Here is a 17,610-nt window from a genome sequence, read left to right on the forward strand (position 1 = left end):
TTTCCACTCTCTAGCCTAGCACCTTAAGCAATATAACAAAACTCTCTCCCTCCCTCCCTCCCTCTCTCTCTCTCTCTCTCAACTATATGGTTATGGTTGATATCAACCCATTATAAACTTGATTAATTGCTTTCTTGTTTTTATGTGTTGATTGGGGATTCCTGATTTGATATGTTGAATTCCTGGACCTCTTCGGTTTGACTCCTGAGTGAATATGCTGACCCTTCTACCATTTTAAACTCAGCAACTATTTTCACCCTTTTCATACACCATGCATCAGTATGAGATGGGAGTGTTCAGTTGACCTCCAATGATCTATCTGTCTGTCTGTCTGTGTGTGTGTGTGTGTGTGTGTTGTGTGTGTGTGTGTTTGTGTGTGTTACTATAGAATAGAATTTATTGGCCAAGTGGGATTGAACACACAAGAAATTTGTCTCTGGTGCTTAAACTCTCAATAAAGTGATAAGTCATAGATTATTATCATATCATATCATATTATTATGTTTTATTATTACTGTAGTTCATTTTATTATATCTCTGTTTCTTTGTGAGTTATATTTTCTCTACCTCTCATCAGGCCAGAGCCTTACGAGGGACATTAGGGACAAAACAGGTTGACTGCTATAACAGAGAGGTAAACCTAATATTAACTTCTGTTGATATTAATTACGTATTGCTATTTTTTCCATTGTGGCATTTCCTCAGATCCATAGGGAAGATAACATACCCTTGATGTTCCTTTTGAAGCATTTTCCAAAATAAAAGTCTCATAGACACTAAAAATGAAGAAGCTCTACCACAAGCTGTTTTGCTGGCTATTAACACACTCCGGGCAACTTTCAATAATTTGTTGTCATTAGAACTACGGTATATGATAGAAACAATTATGTATTATACAGATAACCAGGATGCAACTCTGGGAGATAAGAGCTGCTATAAAAATCAAGAGAATCACTAGATGACAGCAAAGGCCATGGCATTGCATTTCTTTACTGCCCCCTATCAGTCACTTCAATTGTTGCAGTCCAAATAGACTATCGTAATAAGAAGTGTTGAAATATAAAGATAATATTTGTTGCTCAGTGTTCAACTGTGGGCTCCTCGGTGCTCTCTGGTCTTGGTTGTTTTCTTGCAGAAGTTTCATTATTCAACCAGGTAACATCATCAATATTCGGAGTGGGGTTTCCTCTCTGTTTATGCTATCCCTTATTAGACCTAAGAGAACATTAAAAGCAGCTCAAGTCTCAATATTTGACCCAAATCTTAGGGTCATAATATTTGCTTGTGTCATGTAGGCACCAGGTATGAGGTATTTCCACAGTTTAAAAGCCCCAAATAGATCAGTTTTCTAATCACACCCAACATGATGGACTGGTGAGATTGGCGTCTATCTCATACAAAAATGTATAGTACCACAACATTACAACAAACAAACAAAGAAATAGATCATATAAAAGAGGAGGTGGAGTTGCATTATATATGAGAAATAACTACATCTCTACAGAAGTAGAGCACAACAGTGATGAGAACTATCTTGAATGCATTTAGGTCAATATTAAAGGGGGGGGGATGACATTGCCACATGTCTATACTACAGGCCACCCAACCAAGCAGAGGAAGTAGATGAATTTTTTGCTAGACAGCTAACTAAGGTATGTAGGAAGCACACCACAATAGTAATGGGGGGATTTTAACTACCCTGGCATCAACTGGGAGACAAACTCTGCACCAAGTGGAAGATCCAACAGGTTCCTAACAAACCTAGCAGACAAAAGGTAGAGAAGGGAACAAGGGGATTGGTCATATTGGACTTAATTCTCACTAACAGAGAGGAAATGATAGAAGGTGTTGAAGCTATAGGAACCTTGGGAGCAAACGATCATGCAATACTGGAATTCAACATTATGCAAACACAAGTAGTAGAACAAAATCATACCAGAGAATTGGACTTTAAGAGAGCTATTTTCAATAAATTTAGGGAGAGCTTGGGAAGGATTCCATGGATGAGAATCCTCAAGGGGAAAACAACTCAAGAAGCTTGGGAAATTTTGAAAAACGAGATTATAAAAGCCCAGGCTAGCACAATACCAATGAAAAAGAAAAATAATAGTTTCCAAAAGAAACCAGCATGACTACATAAAGAACTCTCTGACAAGTTGGAAGACACAAAGGATAAATATAAAAAATGGAAAGAGGGTGAGATAACTAAGGCAGAATATCAGCAAATAGCCCGAGCCTGTAAAGATGAAGTGAGGAAAGCTAAAGCTCACAATGAAGAAAGGCTTGCCACAAAAGTAAAAAATAACAAAAAAAGCTTCTTCCAACATGTTAAAAACAAGAAAAAAGTTAAGGAAACAATTGGTCCATTGCTGGGAGAAAATGGCAAGAAGGCGACAAGCAACAGGGAGAAAGCAGAACTATTTAACTCATTTTTTTGCATCTGTCTTTACACAAAGGGGAAAAACAGTCCAACCTACCAAAAAGAGCACCACAAAAATCAGATTAGGAACACAAGTTGAAATAGGGAAGAAAATGGTAAGTGCGCAACTATCTACCCTAGACGTGTTCAAATCACCAGGACCGGCTGGATTATACCCCAAAGTTCTGAAGCAACTGGCAGATGAGATCTCAGAACCACTGAACTATATCTTTCAGAGATCCTGGAGCACTGGAGAACTGCCAGAGGACTGGAAAAGAGCTGATGTGGTTCCCATCTTCAAAAAAGGAAAAAAAAAATAGATCCAGGAAATTATAGACCTATCAGCCTAACCTCAATACCAGGGAAGATTCTGGAAAAGATAATCAAGCAATGAATGAGTGAACACCTAGAAGTAAACAAAGCCAAAAGCCAACATTGGTTTGTCAAAAACAGATCATGCCAGACTAATCTTACTGCATTCTTTGACAAAGTGACAAAATTAGTGGACCAGAGGAATGCCATCAATATAATTTACTTGGACTTTAGTAAGTAGACCATAACTACTACCAGATAAAGTAGAAAACTGTGGGTTAGATAGCATCACCACCAGATTCGTAACTGGCTGACCACCCACCATCAACATGTAGTCCTCAATGGAACTGCATCTACATGGAGGGAGGTATGCAGTGGAGTACCCCAAGGCTCTGTTTTAGGTACAGTACTCTTCAACATCTTCATCAATGATCTGGATGAGGGGATAAATGGGGAACTCATCAAATTTGCAGATCATACCAAGATGGCAGGAATAGCCAACACTCCAGAAGACAGGCTTAAGATACAGAAGGATCTTGACATACTTGAACATTGGGCACTATCTATCAAAATGAAATTCAATGGTGAAAAGACTAACGTTCTACATTTAGGCAAGAAAAACAAAATGCACAGGTACAGTATAGGTGGTACCTTGCTCAATAGTAGTAACTGTGAGAGGGATCTTGGAATCCTAGTGGACAACCATTTAAATATGAGCCAACAGTGTGCAGCAGCTGCCAAAAAACCCAACCCAGTTCTCGATTGCATAAATAGAAAGATAGAATCAAGATCACGTGAAGTGTTCATACCACTTTACAATACCTTGGTAAGGCCACACTTGGAATACTGCATTCAGTTTTGGTCACCATGATGTAAAAAAGATGTGGAGACTCTAGAAAGAGTGCAGAGAAAAACAAAAAAGATGATTAGGGGACTGGAGGCTAAAACAGATGAGGAATGGTTGCAGGAACTGGGTATGTCTAGTCTGATGAAAAGAAGGACTAGGGGAGACATGATAGCAGTGTTCCAATATCTCAGGGGTTGCCACAAAGAAGAGGGAGTCAAATATTCTCCAAGGGACCTGATAGCGGAACAAGAAGCGATGGGTGGAAACTAATCAAGGAGAGAAGCAACTTAGAACTGAGGAGAAATTTCCTGACAGTCAGAACAATTAACCAGTGGAACAGCTTGCCCCCAGAAGTTGTGAATGCCCCAACACTGGAAGTCTTTAAGAAGATGTTGGATAGCCATTTGTCTGAAATGGTATAGGGTTTCCTGCCTAGGCAGGGGGTTGGACTAGAAGACCTCCAAGGTATCTTTCAACTCTGCTATTGTATTATTATGTCATTATTGTAAATAATAGTTAGCTTTCGCCATTAATATTAAATAGCAATAAACAGAGTTGTATTGTTATACAAAAGAGAAATGCTGTCATTCATCATAAAGCTTTTGCAGAAAGTAATATCTCCAAAGAAACTTTTGTGATTCCTTCCTTCCTACCACAGCTGTATTAAGGCAAGTTGAAATTCCACTAAAATAAATGGCATTTAAAAAATAATAATAATCCACCATGGTGCCCTTGTAGGAATTGGAATCCTCGCTTGCATTTTTCTTCAGGACTAGGTATTTGGTATGATCCAGTCTATTCCCCAAAGAAAAATAAAATTCCACTGTCAGAGGAAGCCAATTGTATGGACAAGACAGCAATCATTTTTATCAAGCTTACTTTTAGCATCATCTTAAGACTAATTGTCTAAAGCAGGATATAACTTTCCTCTGTGTGTTTCTTTTGTAATTGATTGATTACAAAATCAATCAATTGATTGATATTGATCGATGCTAGGTGGAACCCTGCTCAGTTTCAGAGATGTAGACTTAAGGGATAAAATTGAAATGCGATGGGTTTTGAAGCACACAAACCACACATCTTCCTTTTTATTACACACAGTAAATAACGTTATGTTGGACGTGATGGCTGGGCCATAGAGAAGAAGAGAAACTCCTAATTCTGTCTTGATCTTCATCTTTTCTTTTACAATATTCCCGTGGGCCTCCTTTCTGGAGATCATTGCCTCAGATAAAGGTTTTGTCTGTTTTTCCAAGCTCTGAATTCTGTGGAAAAGGAAAGAAGAAGAAGAGGAGGAGGAGGAGGAAAAGGAGGAAAAGGAGGAAAAGGAGGAGGAAAAGGAGAAAAAGAGACAGATATCCAGTTCCTACTTTCCAATTGTGATGGGGAGATTTTCTTCTTTGTTCCACTGTCAGCAGAGTAATTTACCCTTCAAAATAGCATTCCAGCACATCCAAGTCTGAATTTTGATTGTTGCTTTTTCATTATCCATTCCTTGCTCCCGTTAGTATCTCTGGCAAGTGAAGCTTCCTCTCTCACCCATACAGATGCGCCGTATTCCTGGCATGGCTTCAGCAAACAAACTGAAATATTCTGCTGGCCGTTTGAGAGAGACGGAGAAAGAGCTTTGCTAAGGCCAGGAGTGGGGAAGAAGAGAGGGAGGGTGGGGTAAAGACAGGGAGGATTAAAGAGAGGATTGAAACCATAGCTGGTTCCAGAAAGAGACCATTTGGTTCTCTTCTTCTATTTTTCTAAACTCCATTTGAACAGCTGCCAAATTGATATTCTGTCTTTATTTGGTGGGGTTCTATAGCAGGCATCCCTCCTGGGTCTGAAATGAACTGTCACTCATTTTGCCACCTGTACCAGCCTGACATAATGTTAACTGGCAGCTTGCTAAATGGCCAAATTGCCCCCCCTCCCTCTTTTGAACATGGCACCGGAGGTCTCGCTTGGAATCAACTTGTGTTTCGCACCTGCTGCTTGCGGCAGCCTTGACAATACTAGGCAGGGATGCTTTGGAAAACGAGCTGGGATTTATGACCATCATGTGAGGAGCTAGTTAGGAGACCATTTAGGAGAAGGGAATGGTTTGGAAAAAGGAAAAGCTTGTCAGAGTTTCTTTCGGAAAATCCCAATTGGCTGTTTATTTGAAGGGCTGCTCCTTCAGAATCAGATTGTCCTCTGGGCTGGGAAGAAGGAAGGTGGGTTGAGCAAGGAGAAAAAGAGGGCATAGTTAAAGGTCCCTTATTTCTTATTATTTCTTGTTTTCAGCTCCCTTAAAAATAGGAGAAAAGGCTGGTGAGAAAGAATATACAGAGCATGGATTTTTTAAAAAAATCCCATCTTTATTATTTTAATAAATGAAACAAGGAGCTGAACATACCTAATAAACCTTATTCCTCCTATTTTTCCTACAGCAACAACCCTGTGAAGTGAGCAGGGAGTGACTGGCCCAAAGTCAGGGACTAGAACTAGAACTCCCAGTTACCTGATGACTCACCCAAAGTCTCCCATGGCCTTCATGCTCAAGGTGGAACTATAACTCTCTCTCTCTTGGTGTTCCTTCATTGGAACCAGGCTTCCTTCCTAGCCTGATTCCTTCATTGCTAGACCAAGCAGGCATTGGGATTATGTTCTTCTCCTTTAAGTGACAAAATATTATGTGATAGGAGGATGGAAGAACTTCTCTGTGAGACCTTTCTGCTCAGTCTTTACCTTTCTCCTGGTATTTCCTATGGCCTCAGATTAACAGAGATTAACTGTCTCCTATTTGTTGGTCACCTACCTGTGTCGATCCTTCTCTGGATACAGAAACCAATCCATGATGTGCCTAGTTAGGACTTCTGTGGATTACCTCCAAGGTAACATGGAAGATGGCAGTGATAAATGACTTCCAGACTAGGTGCAGAAGGAGGCTGCAGAGATGCATCCATAAAAATCACTAGGGCTGATCTTGGATTGAAGCCTGTTGTTACAGACATCGCTCGAGTTATACCTTTCCAAAATGAGTCCCGCATGGCTCATGCAAGTCCTTTGAGGTAGACCAGGTCAGGAAACAAGAGTCCACAAGCTGGGTTGGAACAATCTTTAGATCTCGAAAGCCTGACTTGTTTTCCCTCCTCTTCCTCCTATGTTCCTGTGAATGTTTGCAGAAGCATCCTTTCTGTTTCCCAGGCTGAAAGGCAGGTTCCACACTTGTATCTCTGGGGCTTTCTGTAGCTTAAGATGATGCTCTGTGGCGTAAGACTTTCATCCAGACTTCCCAACTCCTCTGGAGGATTCATCAGATGGGCCACGCTTCCCATGGGCTTTATGCACTTTCCCTTTAGAGCCCTAGGTTATTGTGCCCCCATTTTGAGCCATTGATATTGGAAGAGAGGGATGATTCACACCTAGCACCTCATATCAAATCAAAGCTTTTTATGGCCACAGACCAGCATAAGGCAGGTGGGATACAAAGGATTAGCAATATTAAAGATGGAATACATAATATGTATGTATTAAAAAGGTATATCTATTAGTATTTTAAAATCACTGTTTGTATCCCACCCTCCTTATGCTAGTGTAATGGCTCCTCTCCTAACTTAAGAAAGTAAAGACTCTTGAAATGGATTATTTCAAAAGGAACCTTTAATCAAGCAGGATGGAAACCATTAGAGGCAAAGCAGCATCTAAAACCCTTTAGGCAATGCAAGAGGGATTAAACTGATAATTATCCCTCCCCTTTGTCCGAATGCAGATTCTAACCAATACACAAGTGTGAAGATGCTTCCTTAACTCTTCTGCCCTGAGAGTCAAATAAAACACACGTTCACATGGCTATCTCTAGTTAGACATTAAAGTAAGATATCCCACATGGCCATCATAAACATCCCTCCAGAGGTGCTGGGACCTTCAGTTTTCTGGTGACGGGAAACCAGTTGTAAAAGTTGTAAAACTCAGTTGTACAGCTAGTGATTTAACTCTGAGCCCCCCCCCCCATTGAATGGCAGTATCACTTTTAGGGATCTGACAGCTAGTTTATGACCACAATAAAGATGTGGTTTGATTGGACTGCTCACTTTAAATTTTTAAAATTTAAATTTAACTGTCTTACAGGGTTTTTCCCCTTTTAAAGTGTGTGTGTGTATGTGTGTGTGTGTGAGAGAGAGAGAGAGAGAGCAAGAGCAAGAGAGAGAGGGAGGAAGAGAGACAGAGAAAGAGAGAAAGAGCATGCATTAGATGGATGTAGGGAAGATAAAAGTTAATATGTAGCAAACTAAGTCTATCATAATACCAAACATTCTTCAATAGCACACTAAATGCTCATTAAGACTAGTTTATGTCACAGATCTTCTGATGGCTTTTAAGCTTTGCTGAACAAAATTGGCAAAATTATATGTTGTAGCAGGGAGGTCCTGTGAGCCCTGGGTATTTCCTGACAGAGAAAACAATCAACCAGTGGAACAGAAATTGCCTTCAGAAGTTGTGGCTGCTCCATCACTGGAGACTTTCAAGAAGAGACTGGGCAGCCACTTGTCCAGAATGGGGCAAAGCCTCCTGCCTGAGCAGGGGTTGGGACTAGAAGACCTCAAAAATCCCTTCCAGCTCTATTATCCTATCTTCTCTGTGTCATGTTAGATTTATTCAGTGGGCTATGGTTAGAACAAAGCTTAAATTTTTGTTTGGGAACCCAGGAAACATCTTCTAACTAATGAGTAACCTTGCTGTGTTTTTGATAGCCTTGCTGTACGTGCTCTAAACTGTTGATTTTTTGAATAATTTCAAGCTTGGTTGCAGAGCTGACCTTGCCTATCATTACCCACCTACTACAATCCAATAACTTTTGGGCAGTTTGTTTATTTTTGTAAGCAGCATTGTCCTTCTGTGTTTCTGAACTGATTGTTGGTTAGTCTGGAAATCCACAACATAAATGAGATGTCTCCAGTAGAAATGTGCATCCCTGCCTTTCTCTACACTGGTTCAAAGAGGTGTGTGTGTGTGTGTCACATTTTGAATGACAAAAAAGGAATGCAGTGTTTTGAATGAAGAAAAAGCCTTTTGCTTCCCCATCTAGCTGTATCAAATCTGCTGTCATATATAACATGGGTTGACTAAAGGTGATCAGTTTATACACAGTAGGGTTTTCTGTTCAGTTCATTCTACTGCTCTGCCAAATGTATGGAGGAAACATATTCTTTTTCTGTAGTCTGTAAGGAAGGAAGGGATGGGATTAAAAATGTGATAGTGGGCAGCCTTAGTTCTCATCATATTATCATCTGAATAAGGAAGGAAACCGTGCTTTAGATAGATAAAATAATTCTGGCTCTGAATGGTTGGTCATATGAGGGAGAAGAGCTAAGAAATCTTTACTTTTTTAAAAAAAATCTAATTTAGCAATAAGAGTTGTAGAATAATTTGGATACAATTGAAATGTACAATATATGATTGGATAACTGCTTGAAACAGCGTTCACAATCCAACATGGTATTTCAGAAAAGAGCATTTCTTAACATATAAGCCATTGGTTAAGGAACTGAAGAGAGGGGCAGTAAGACAGGCCTATCAGGACTCAAGGCATCATGGGACAATATCCGGGGTTTTTTTGTCAATTTTTGAGCAGTCACTAAAGAATGGAGCAGTCATTAAATGAATGCACAGCTATTAAGCAAATATGGTGGTCATTAAGCAAATCCATTTTCCCCAATGGGTGTCCTTGGCCAAAACTGGAAGTACAGACTAGAAACCATCAAAAAAAACCATCTAATCATGGTCACGTGCGCCCTAGGACATTGCAAACGTACAATTGAACTGATCGCCAACTGCCCAAAATGCAATCATGTGACTTCAAGAGAGATGCAGCCATCACAACTCTGAAAACAGATCATAAAGTAGCTCTGGAAAAGTCTATTGTAGTGATCATTGGGCAACAAGTCATAAATCAACGACTTAATGTCTTGATTAGAAACATTAGCAGAAGAAATATCAGGTTTTAGTTCTCCTTACCTACAGAAGATAGTTGAGCGACTTTTGACTCATGACTCTTGGAACTAGACTGTGAAATTGTGTGTGTGTGTGTGTGTGTGTGTGTGTGTGTCTGTGTCTGTGTCTGTGTCTGTGTCTGTGTCTGTGTCTGTGTGTACCAAGCCGCACTGGCCCAGCCTGGCGGATTATAGTCCATTATCTTCAGGGAATAAGCCTTCAATCTATAGTGGCTTGATTTTGACAATTAATCATATTAATAATACACAGCAATCTTAGACCTAACATTTGCAATAGCTATAGAATATTAAGGGAATGAGAAAATGGAGTAAAAAAATTGAATAAAGCTCCTGGAAAAAAACAAAAACATCTTCCTGACTAGAAATTTCACCAGGATCAATTTCAGGTTTTACTTGTATTTTAAAATTGTCCTGTCAGCTAAAACAAGAAAATTTCTTTTCCTTCAACATGTCAACTTTTTCCTCAAAATGGGGAAAAACAAAATTAAACAAAGAATGCCAAATATATACATATTGATTGCAAGACAAGACATCTGATATTTGAAGATCGATGTTTACAAAGTCAGTTGCTTGCTCCCAACAATCTGGGTCCTCATTTTACCCTTCTCGGAAGGATGGAAGGCTGAGTCAACCTTGAGCCAGTCAAAATCGAACTGCCGAACTGCAGGTAGTTGGCAGAATTAGCCTGCAATACTGCATTCTAACCACTGTGCCACCACAGCTCAGTGATTAGAATGCAGTATTGCAAGCTAATAATAATTAAAGAAAAAACCACAAGCAGGACAATATCTTGGACACAGAAGGACTTTTAGATAACAATAAAGAAGGAGAAGGAAAGGGTCAAATACTCAACAGTGTTGCTTCTTGTAGAAAAGGATGAACAATGAAAAAGATCTGAATCTTATTGCAGGTTATCTGAAAATAATATCAGAATTGCAAGAGGAGGGAAAAGTAAAATGATTGAATTAAAGCCCTCCAACAAGGCTCAAAGGTAGAATGAGCTCAACCTTTTAAAAAACGGGCATGTAGATTCAACTGCATATCCTTAACAAAGAATCAAGGCAGAGTCAATGTCAGTGTCATGATGATGGTTGTGGTGGTGGTGGTGGTGGTGATGTTATCCATTCAGTCAGGTCTGACACTTGCTGATTCTGTGGGCCAGCTCTCTCCATATCTTCCAATCTTGCAGTACTTTGAGCTGTCCTACCCTCTGGCTAGTGTCAGCTTTGATGGCATCCAGGCACCCTGTTCTTTCTCTGGTTTCCTTTTATCCCTAAGTCTTCCCAACATAATTGCTTTCTCTTCAGTGAATTTACCTGCCTGACATGGCCAAAGTAAGTGAGACAGAGTTTCATGATTTCGCTTTCCAGTGACATGTCTGATCTTATCTGTTCCAATACTTGCTTGTTAGCTACCTTTGCTGTCCAAGGAACGTGCAGGAGTCTCCTCCAGCATCACAACACAAACAAATTGATTTTCTCCCTGTCTTGCTTTTTTAAGGTCTGGCCATGGAAAAGACAATAGAGCAGACTAACCTACATTTGGCGGGGCAGTCTTGGTGTCCAGAAGGGTTCCACCACAAATGCGCGCACAACAAAAGCGCGCCTGACTAAACCGCGGTGACTAAAGAGCGGTGACAAAACCGCGCGATGAATGAGCAACTAATTAGCCCTAAAGCGCGCCGACAAAAGCGCGCCAACAGAAGCACGCTGTAACGGAACCCTAAACCTAACCCTAAACCTAACCCTAAACCTAACCCTAAACCTAACCCTAAACCTTACCTTAAATTAAATCGCGCTTCTGTCGGCGCGCTGTTGTCGGCGCGCTGTTGTCGGCACGCTTTTGACATCGCGGTTTTAGCACCACGGTGTTGTCAGCGTGCTTATGACGTTCGCGCTTTTGTCGGGTCACGGTCAAGAAGATATATTAATTTCCCATTGTACCAACCTGTTCTGACCCAGCTCCCCAAACATGACAAACACTCTGAAGTGAACTCAAAAATTCCTTTAATTAGGAGTGCTGGCAGCCCCAGCAAAAAGTTTCTCTCTCACTGCAGGCTAACAAGTCAGTCCATCTGGAAGATGAATAGTTGTCTGCCACATCTATTCGTCTCTGCCCCCTGCCTTTTATCCCCAGCAGTGGGGCTTTGCTAGCAGCGGTGGCTCTTCCTTCCCAAGGACTGGCCCATAGATTTCCACTGCTCTCCTCTCCTCTGCCTTCTGTGCACCCATGTGTCAGGCACTGGACCCAGCTATTCCTCCTCTTCCTCATCAGCCACCTCCAGACCTGGGGGTTGTTGACTCTCCATCTGAGGGCTGACAGACGGCCCAGGCTCCATCTCTGTCTCCATCTCTGACAGCTCCATTCCCTCTTCCCTCTTGGAGCTCTCAGGTTGCCCTGATGCTCACCCTGACTCCCAAGCATCCTCTTCCTGATTCACAACACAACCCATTGTACAAATATGATACATGCTGCTATAATGATCTCGGACTTTTTAGCATTACAAATTTAAGTTGCTTGACTTTTATGTGTAAACCAGATGGAAATGAAGTCAGTTTACTAATCACTTTTCAAAATTCAGCCTTTTCTCTTCTTAGCCATATAGACAGCTTGATTTTTGTCAGATTCAAACTCTCCCCATAATCCTTGATGGGTGAATTCTCATTCTTCTTTTCCTCTTCTCCTCGCATCAGGAGAAAAAGCACCAGTCACTTTCCTTTCCATGGTTGGCTCTTCTGAGACATGGAGTTTTATGGTTAGTTAAGGTATCTGTCTCCCTCAGTCTGACACATCCAGGCATTGACTGGTGAGCCACTTAAACAAGATAACACCATAATTTTATGATTCTTCCTCTTTGCTTGGGCTGGAATAACGAAGTGACAGAACCCTTGTGAAAAAATAGGAAAAGAAATTGTATCATAGTATTTTAACAAGGTTTGTCAGGTTATTGAGAGTGATTTTCTTTCAACAGGGCAGGGGCCCTAACGTGGTGTTTCACTACCCATTTATTTTGGGCTGAAGGTAATTGCTTCCAAGCAACTAAGTATTGGGTTTTCCCCCTGTGGGTCCTAGAGTCCAGGATTTACTTAATTTCAAAATGTTGTTCACCTTCTATCATAATAGAAACAGGAGGTGTAGGTGCATGTGGTCTGAGTTGTGAGATTACTTCTCGTTTGAGTAAACTAATGTGAAAGACTGGATGGACTTTCCTGAGTGTCTTTGGTAGAAGTAATTCTACTGTTACTGGGTTGATAACTTTGGTGATCGGGAAAGATCCAATAAAATGTGGCCCTAATTTCTTTGATGGTGGCAACGACTTCAGGAATTTTGTCGATAGGTACACTCTATCCCCAACATGAAGGGTTTGGGATCTACTCTTTTTTTGTCAGCTTGAGTTTTGAAAGCCTCTCTAGCTTCCTGTAATGCTAATCTAACCACTGGTCATGTGTTTTGTAGGTTGTCTATCCATTCTTTTAATGAGAGGATGGTGGGTTCCTATATAGGTAGTTCAGGCATGGGGTTGAAATCCTGGCCTGTTGCTACTCTAAAAGGGGTGAACCCAGTGCTTGAGTGCACAGTGTTATTGAAGGCCACAAAAGGTAAAAGGTAAAAGATCAACCCGGTTGTCCTGTTGAAAATTAATAAAACATCTTAGGTATTGTTCTAGAACCATGTTCCGATTTTCAGTTTGACTAATGGTGCATGGATGGTGACTGGAGATCAGTCCTTGGGTGGTGCCCAGTAAGTTTAAGAATGCCCCCCAAAACTTGAGTTGAATTGGACCCCTCTGTCGGAGATGATTCTCTGCGGAGCTCCATGAAGGCGATAAACATGTATCAGGAATAACTTGGCTAGACTTTTGGCAGTTGGGATCATTTGGCACAGTATGAAATGTGTCTGTTTTGAAAACAAGTCTGTTATGACCCAAATGACAGTGTTCCCTGCGCTTTCTGGTAGTTCGACAATAAAATCCATAGCTATCTCCTTCCAGGGTGCTGAGGGCTCGGCTACCTTCTGTAACAGTCCTGGCATTTTGCCTTGGCGTCTTTTGGTTGCTGCACAAATTGGACAGTTGGCTACATAGCTCTCTATGTCCTTTTTTAGTGATGGCCACCAAAATTGCCTTTAATTAGATGTAATTTTTTTACAAAACCAAAGTGTCCTGCTAGTTTGGAGTCATGGCACCTTTCCATTAAGTACAGTCTTTGGCTGGTTGGAACATACAACTTCCCTCCCACCCAAGCTACGTTATCTTTCATCAGGCAGCTGTCTTTGTGGCTCAAAAACCATTCATCAGTGGTTAAAGCTTATTTAAAAGTTTGGGTGGTGTCATTGTCCTCCAGAGTGTCTTGTTTTCCCTGGGATCTGGTGGTTACTATAGCGGCTAGTTGATTGTCTTGTGTCATGAGCTTGATTACATTTGGCTTCATACTATTGTATTATGGTTTCCTGGATGGTACATCAGCCAGGAAATCCCCCCCCCCCGGAGGTATCTGAGCATAAATTCAAACCTTTTAAAGTACTGAGCCCATCCTACTTGTTTTGGAAAGAGTTTCCTTGGGGTCTTTAGGGCTTCTAAATTTTTATGATCCATCCAGACTTCAAAAGGGATCTTACTCCCCTCTAGGAAATGTCTCCAGGTTAAAAGAGCCCATCAAACTGCATAAGGCTCTTTCTCCCAAATGGCCCACCTTTGCTCAGATTCATTCAATTTTTTGGATGTGTAAGTGCATGGTTGCAGTTGGTCTTCCTCATTTTTCTGAAGTAAGATGGATCCTATCGCCACATCACTGGCATCTGCTTGTATGATGAACAGTTTGTCTGTGTCTGGGTGCTTTAGGATAGGTTCTGCCGAAAACAGCCGTTTAAGTTTTTCAAATGCCACTTGGCATTCCATTGTCCAGTTCAAAGGCTGCTTCAGTTTCGGGTTTCCCTCCCCCTTCGTTTTTAAGAGCTTGATGATGGGGAGAGCAATTTGGGTGAAAACTGAGATAAACTGCAGGTAAAAGTTTGCAAATCCAGGAAGCTTTGCAACTGTTTGCGTGTTCTGGGTGGTTCCCAGTCAAGTACCAATTGCACTTTCGAAGGATCCATTTCTATGCCCTGGTGTGAAATGCGGTATCCTAAGTAATCAATTTTTTCTTGGTGGAATTCGTATTTGGAGAGTTTAGCATAAAGTTTTGCAGAGCGTAATTTGTTCAGAACCGCCCGGACTAGTTTTACATGTTCTGCCTTGGTCTCAAAATATAATAAAATGTCATCAATATAGACTGTATATAGATGTTCTGTAGATGCTATATAGACAATATAGCCTTTATATAGATGCTTCCGCAACACTTCATTTATTAATTGCATAAATACTGCAGAGGCCCCTTGTAGCCCAAATGGTAGCACTTTGAATTGATAGCATCCAAGAGAGATGTTAAATGCCATTTTCCATTCACCTCCCTCCTTAATTCTGATACAGTAGTAAGCCTCCCTTAAATCCAGCTTTGAAAAATTCTCCCTTTAGCGAGGTGTGCTAGCATATATTTCATGAATGGAAGAGGATATATACGTATTTTTCATACTGATAGAATTCAAATTTTGAAAATCGACACATAGGCATTTAGAACCATCTTTTTTCTCTCTAAACAATACTGGGGCTGCCACTTTTGGTCGGGCTGGTTCAATGAAACCCCTTGCTAGGTTTTTTTCAATGAATGCCCTCAGTTCTTCCAGCTGCCTTGGAGACATGCTATACATCTTGGGTTTAGGGAGTTTGACTCCGGGTAGTATTTCTATTGCACAGTCAGTGGAGCGGTGGGATGGAAGCTCATCAGATGCTTTTTTGCTAAAAACCTCATTCATTTCATTTTTTTCATTTCCTTTATTTGTATGCCACCCTTTTCCCTGGGGGGACTCAGGGTGGCTCACAATTCAAAAAGGGAGGGGGGGAAAGACAAACAGTATTCCAATATGGAAACAATACAACATATTAAAAGAGAGCACAACAGTCACACAATTTGGATGGGGTTGGAATCTTAACCCCAGGCCAGCCGGGACAGCCTGGGGTTGCCCCATGTAGAGCACATTGCAGTATTCCAGCCTAGAGGTCACAAGGGCACGAGTGACTGTTGTGAGGGCCTCCCGGTTCAGGTAGGGACGCAACTGGTGTACCAGGCGAACCTGGGCAAATGCCCCCCTGGTCACAGCTGACAAATGATGTTCGAAGGTCAGCTGTGGGTCCAGGAGGACTCCCAAGTTGCGAACCCTGTCTGAGGGGCATATAATTTGACCCCCCGGCCTGAGAGATGGAACACTTGGCCAATTCGCGGGAGGGAAACACAGCAGCCACTCGGTCTTTTCTGGATTGAGCACAAGCTTGTTGACCCCCATCCCCAGCCAAGGTGGCGCAGTGGCTAAATGCAGCACTGCAGGCTACTTCAGCTGACTGTAGTTCTACAGTTCGGCTGTTCAAATCTCACTGGCTCAGGGTTGACTCAGCCTTCCATCCTTCCGAGGTGGGTAAAATGAGGACCCGGATTGTTGTTGGGGGCAATATGCTGACTCTTTAAACCTCTTAGAGAGGACTGAAAGCCCTATGAAGCGGTATATAAGTCTAACTGCTATTGCTATTGCTATCCAGTCTTTAACAGCCTCCAGACCCTGGCTCATCACATCCATCGCTTCGTTGAGTTGGCACGGAGCGGACAGATACAACTGGGTATCCTCCGCATATTGGTGGTATTTTATCCCGTGCCGTCGAATGATCTCACCCAGCGGTTTCATGTAGATGTTGAAAAGTAAGGGGGACAGGACCGAACCCTGCGGCACCCCACACGTTAGGGGCCTAGGGGTCGATCTCTGCTCCCCAACTAACACCGACTGCGACCTGTCCGAGAGGTAGGAGGAGAACCACTGTAGAACAGCGCCTCCCACCCCCACCTCCCGCAGTCGTCACAGAAGGATACCATGGTTGATGGTATCGAAAGCTGCTGAGAGGTCAAGGAGCACCAGGATGGAGGCGTGGCCTCCATCCCTGGCTCTCCAAAGATCATCGGTCAATGCGACCAAAGCGGTTTCTGTGCTACAGCCAGGTCTGAAGCCTGACTGGAAAGGATCGAGCTTCCTCCAAGGACCGCTGGAGCTGAAAGGCCACCACCTTCTCAACAACCTTCCCCACAAAGGGGAGGTTGGAGACCGGACGATAGTTATTTAAAACAGCTGGATCCAAGGATGGTTTCTTCAGGAGGGGTCTCACCACCGCCGCCTTTAAAGCGGGGGGAAAGACCCCCTCCTGAAGAGAGGCGGTAACAACCGCCTGGATCCAGCCTCGTTTCACCTCTCTGCTGTTGACAACCAGCCAGGAGGGGCACGGGTCCAGCACACATGTGGAGGCTCCTACAGCTCTCATCGCCTTGTCCACATCCTCAGGGGTAACAGCTTGAAACTCAACCCAGCGATGGCTTACCAGATCATCCCTTAGTGCCTCGGCTGGTTCTGCAGAATTGGAGTCCAGGTCCGCCCGGAACCGAGCAACCTTGTCTGCGAGGAACTGGACGTAATCCTCAGCTCTACCCTGCAGCGGATCGCCTGTATTCCTCCTATTTAGGAGGGAACGGGTTATCCTAAACAGGGCGGCTGGGCGCGACTCAGCAGACGCAACCAGAGAGGCAATGTATGTTCTCTTAGCCGTCCTAATTGCCCGAATGTACTCTCTGGTGCAGGTTGTTAAACGTGCTCGGTTTGGTTCGGATTTACTGGTCCTCCATAAGTGCTCTAGGCGTCTCCTTTGGCGCTTCCTCTCCCGGAGTTCCTCAGTAAACCAAGGAGCCCTCCGGGATCCATTGCCTCGGAGCAGCCGTAGAGGCGCAATCCAGTTAAGAGACTTCGTCGCTGCCAAGTGCCAGGCAGCAACCAGAGTCTCTGCCGGACTGCGGGCGAGAGTATCAGGAATAACCCCAAGTTCCGTCTGGAACCCCAAAGGGTCCATAAGTCGCCTGGGGCGGAACCACCTGGTCGGCTCCTTCTCCCTACAGTGGGGGTTTGGTCTCCGAAAGTCAAGC

Source organism: Thamnophis elegans, chromosome 15, assembly GCF_009769535.1.
Source record: "Thamnophis elegans isolate rThaEle1 chromosome 15, rThaEle1.pri, whole genome shotgun sequence".
Taxonomy (NCBI): Eukaryota; Metazoa; Chordata; class Lepidosauria; order Squamata; family Colubridae; genus Thamnophis; species Thamnophis elegans.